The 5488-nt window shown below is 51.8% G+C and overlaps 1 pseudogene; it reads left to right on the top strand.

Annotated features, from left to right (window-relative positions):
• The first annotated feature begins 144 nt into the window (after positions 1 to 144).
• LOC125528667 lies at positions 145 to 4210 on the top strand (annotated as a pseudogene).
• Positions 4211 to 5488: the final 1278 nt, after the last annotated feature.

Genomic DNA, 5488 nt, shown 5'->3' with positions numbered 1-5488 from the left:
GCGGTGGGCGGGGGCGCGGCGGGATGCCTTGCAAGCTTCTTCTTCGGCCGCCTAGAAGTGCCATTCTTCTTCTTCTTCTTCTTCTTCTTCTTCTTCTTCTTCTTCTTCTTCTTCTTCTTCTTCTTCTTTATTGGATTACAAGGCAAGGCAAGACAAAGAGTAGACCGTCTCCATCCGTCCATCCACCGCCACCTCACCAACCAACTCACTCACCGATGGCAATGGAGAGTGAAAGCGACCATGGCACCGCCGTGCGTGCGCGCGTGTTGCGGTTACACACACAGACGTGGCCCCGCCGCCGACACTAACAGCATCCCAACCACCTTCGGACCCTCTCCTTCCTCCTCGCTCATTTCTTCTTCTTCCTCCTCGCCGGCCTCTCTCTTGACGCGCATGCACTCCAACAGTAAGGCACCGTGCCTACGTACCTAGCTGCTACGACGTGGCCGGCCGGACGACCGTCGTGGTGCGCTGATCGGATTCGAAGATGGAGTACGTGGCGGCGGCGCGGTCTCTGACTCCGATGAGCCATGAGCCGCAGGCCTCGCCATGCCCACCGCCTCCAGCTCGCCGCCGATCCTCCTCTGCAGGCTCCTCCTCCTCCTCCTCTTCCTCCTCCGGTGAGTCCACAACTATGCTCAGTCGCCGTAGTACTGTATCATACAGCAATTAATTCACTTCACGGATAGCTAGTGTGTCCGTCAGGTGGTTTCGTTTCCTTTTCTGTTCCATCCGCCACTGCATTCAATTCAATTCGATTGTTTTTCAATTGGATCAAGCAAGTTCAGTTCCTCTTTTAATGGCGTTCATGCCATGCAAATAAACTCGGCTGGACCAGCTAGCGGGCCATAGACGGCAAAAAATATATCAGCATGGGCCAGACCCACTCACATTAGCCCACCAATCCATCAATGCGGCCCAAATTTATCATTTCCTCTTTTTCAAAAACAAAAAACAACTTTTACCATGCATCTATGCCCACTCTCCTTCGTCTGATGCTGAACAAATGTAAGCTTTCAGTTGCAGCCGACGACGGCAGTCATCGGCAACGGCAACAGCAACGGCGTGCAGGTGCAACAACAGCAGAGCCAGAGGCGCATAGATCTTGAGCAAGAGGTACCACCGGTTATTCTTTCTTGTATAAAATATACTTCCTCCATTTTATAATGTAAGACGTTTTTTGACACTATAAATTACAACAACTTTTCTGAATTTACCATGTCCCTTTTTCAAAGACAAAAAATAACTTTTTTTACCATGCGTCTATGCCCGCTCTGCTTCTTCTGACGCTGAACCAATGTAAACGTTCAGTTGCAGCCAACAACGACAGGCATCGGCAACGGCAACGGCGTGCAGGTGCAGCAACAACAGAGCCAGAGGCGCATGGAGCTTGAGCAAGAGGTACTTCTGATCATTCTTTCTTGTACAAAATATAAATTACAACATGCAATTTATTTTCTGCAACGCACTTCCATGAACAAGTTGAAGTTTGGAGACTGAAAATGTAAGGGAGTACGTGGGTGCAGGTGGCGGAGCTGAAGCAGCAGCTGAGCAACGAGCAGATGGTGCACCACATCCTCGAGCGCGCCCTGCACGCCCCCACAAACTCATCAACCTCAGCGCGCTCCGTGCTCCTCAACATCCCGGCATTCATCCCAGCCAAGGCCAAGCAGCTGCTCGCTGAGCTCGTGCTGGTCGAGGAGGAGATCGTGCGCCTCGAGTCGCAGATCCATACCATGAAGGGAAGCCTGAACCTCTCGCAGCAACAACGAGCATCGGTTGCAATGGCCTCCAACACGTGCTCGTACCCGCCAAGTGTCCACACCGACAACGGCAATGGCAACCCGCCAAGCATCTACACTAACAATAGCAGTGGCAATGGTCGAGTCAGCAATGGAGGAGCAGCTACACGCACCACGGCGCACTCGGCTCCGGCATCGGCTCGTCATGGCAACAACAATGTCAACGGAGGAGCTACGCCTACGACAGGTAACGGCACGCCAACGCACACAGCGCCGACGTTGGTTCGTCAAGCCTCGGGTCAGGTGGCGCCGGAGATAAAGTCCATGTTCTTCATCAGCCAGGCCATGAACGCCGAGTACCTCCAGCGCCACCTCGCCGCCACGGCCACCGACGACAAGCCGGCCAAGAGCCCCAGAGAGCAGGCGAGAGGCTCCTCTGGATCCGCCGCCGTCAGCCCGAAGCTCAACGGTAACATCTTTGGCCTCCCGCCAAGAAACTCCCTTGAAATGGTAACCACCAAGCAAAACTGAACTAAGACCATTTGTCTATGGGATGCTCTGCTCATGCTCTGTTTTTCCAACAGCAATCGGAGCGAGCACCCCAAAAACCTCCGAGAGTCTCCCAAGAAGCATCGCCTCCGGCACTGGCGCCGGCGAAGAGGGACGAGCAGAGCAAGGCCCAGCTGCCGAACAAGCTGTCGGAGCGGATCGTGAAGTGCCTGGCGGTGATCTTCATCAGACTGCTCCGGTCGTCGCGGGTGGCGGAGATGGAGAAGTCCGGCAACCTAGCCAGGTCCGGGAACCTGCAGGGGAGCTTCCGGATCGACGCGGTTCTGAACGTGGCGGCGGCCAAGGAGAAGGATCAGAGGGGGCAGCAGGACCACTACGGCATCTTCGCGGTGCCGGACTCGGTGGTCCGGGACATCGGCCCCTACAAGAACCTCGTCAGGTTCACGTCGAGTGCTTTCGATCTCAGAGGGTTCTCCAGCTCCACTCTCCTCACCAAGCTGAGGTAAATGATAGTAGGACATTCATCAGTTCATCCAACTAATTTACTGCTTGTGTTAATTATTGATTTTAGTGGTTATATATAATTTTTGGATGACATGTGTGATGGTAGGGAGATGTTGGAGGCCTTGCAGCAGGTGGATTTGAGGTTTCTGACGCACCAGCAGAAGCTAGCGTTTTGGCTCAACATTTACAACACATGCATCATGCACGTATGTTCCTTTTTTTTTATCTTTGCCACATTTCTTCGAGGTAGAGGTTTCGGCATCTGCCGTTTGGTGATGGAAAATTGTGTGTTTTGAATAATTCTGCAGGGAATCCTGCAGCATGGTTTGCCCTCAAACTCTGAAAAGTTGCTGGCACTGAAGAACAAGGTAACATAGTCTGTTTAGACAAACATTATGTTTCTTCTTTATTTTTCTAGTTTTGCCAAGAAAGTGTAACATCTATAGTTTGTTTCCTTCTTTTCAGGCAACCATCAATGTTTCAGGGCAGAAGTTCAATGCTCTGGTGATTGAAAATTTCGTCTTGAGGCAGCCATCCAGTGTGAAAGAAGTGAGCATTTTGTAGATTTTATTTTGCTTTCAGTTGCAGCTGCACAACAAGAATGTGTTGTTCACATGAGTAAACAAACACCACAGGAATTCTGGAAGTGCGATGTCGATGTCGAAGAGCAGCAGGTGAGGGGTCTCTATGGATTGAACAGTTCGGAGCCAAACATTCTGTTCGCGATGTGCTGCGGCACCAGATCTTCGCCAGCAGTAAGTCCATGCACTCCTAAACCTCCTAATGAGTGAATGACTATACTCCTTGAATTACCACGCATGTTTACCCTCCTCCTTGAATGCTTGAAATTTCTACCAGATTTATCACCAGTGAAATCTGAATTTTGTGTTGTACATGCACATATTGTGAGTTGCAGCTGAGGATATACAAGGCGGACCGCGTGATGATGGATCTGGAGAAGGCGAAGCTGGACTACCTGCAGGCATCGCTGGTGGTGACCTCGACGAGGAGGCTGATGATCCCGGGCCTGATACACTCCAACATGCACGACTTCGCCAAGAACATGGAGTCGCTGCTCCGGTGGATCTGCGACCAGCTCCCCACATCTTGGTCGCTCAGGAAATCCATGGTGGACTGCCTCAGGGGACACCAGGGCCACCTCAAGGTTGAAGATGTCGTGGAGGTGATCCAATATGATTATGAGTTTCAGTACCTGTTGCCCATGTGAACATGGATGCTATTGTTGTAACTTAAGTGGCACCGCATAAATGGCGTACAGATTTCCTTGTATATATTGTTGTCTTAGAGGTGGAAAAAGGTGGTTTCATGCATATAGTTTTTGGGATGAAAATCTTTATTTTTGTATCAAAATAAAAAAATAGTTATCATTTCTTGTACGGTGAATGGAGTATTTGAGAGTTCATAAAAAACATTGCCGATTATAATTTAGTTTATTCATGTCGAGTTTCTATTTTTTGCACACTAAACCTTTATGGCTCCTCCACTTGCTACTGCTCCTTTAAAGGAATGTTGGACACCCGCCTCTTAACGTCCCATCTGTGTTTTAGCCATCTGAATGCAGTACATACCTCAACCGCCCGATCTTCGCCTCCCTTTCCGATCTCTCTCCCGTCGCCGCTGCTGGACGACGCGGCCGTCGGTGGCAGCAGGACCTGCTGGTATGCGGCGGCGACTTGGAGTGAGCAACGGCGACGGTAAAATACGACGACATGGCATCGATTCCTGATCCTAAGCGGCGGTTCATGCATGGCTGTAGCAGCAGCCGGCCAGATGCAGCTGATGCGGGAGCGGGACGTGTGCTAGCTACTCGCCTTGATCTGCTGCACGCGGACTGCTAGCGCGGACATGGTGGCCGTGGGTCCTGCTCTGGTGTGCTGCATGCCCCGTGTGCTAGCTAGGCTAGGGTGCCGCGGCACTGGGCGGAGCACGGAGGCGGCCGGTCCTCGGTTCTTCGTCCCGGTCGTCGTGGCGGATCTTGCCTGAGTTGGTGGCGGCTGGCCAGGGCGCTCCCCAAATCCGGCCCGTCGGGATCTAGGGAAGTCCCAGGTGGTTGGCCCTACTGTTTTCCGTGCTCCAGAACCTCGATCTGTTGTAGCCTTCTCGATCTGCTGCAGCCTTCTCGATCTGGACACCGACAGTTCCGGTCTTCCTCTCGGATATCTCAGCTTTTGGCACATGGCACCACTGGATATCCAGATAGGAATTGATCCGATCGGACGTGCCCACATCTTCGGCCAGAAAGGCTTCATGAGGGCGTGGCGCGAAGCTTCGCTGTATTGCCGGTGCCATGGTACATGCATGTCTAAGTATAGATTTCCACGGTGTTACAGTGGTGAAGAAAGTCATGGTGGCTGCAATCGGAGACTTGTAATGGCGGAGAAGATTTCGGGTTGCGTTGAAGAATGGCGGCACAGTTTTTCCCCTGTGTGTCGGGTGTTTGGACTTGCAACGGCGGCCTTGGCAGGAGGGGGCGGCAACACAGGTGGACAAGATTTTGGGGGTGCTTCTCGAGTACCGAGCCGCGATCTTCAGGGTAAAAACCCAAGGTCTGACCTTCATTAGTTGTACCTGTCAATGTGCTTGAGAAGGTATTGTTTTTTGGAATTTTGGACTCTCTCTAAGGTGAAAACTAAAGATCCTTGATTGGGCGACGACAACGCTTGTGCATTGTTTCCTTCTTGGAGGTGTCGCTTTTGAAGAACCTCTTTTGT

This window comes from Triticum urartu, unplaced genomic scaffold (assembly GCF_003073215.2).
Source record: "Triticum urartu cultivar G1812 unplaced genomic scaffold, Tu2.1 TuUngrouped_contig_5024, whole genome shotgun sequence".
NCBI lineage: Eukaryota > Viridiplantae > Streptophyta > Magnoliopsida > Poales > Poaceae > Triticum > Triticum urartu.
This window is presented reverse-complemented; position numbering and strand designations above follow the sequence as displayed.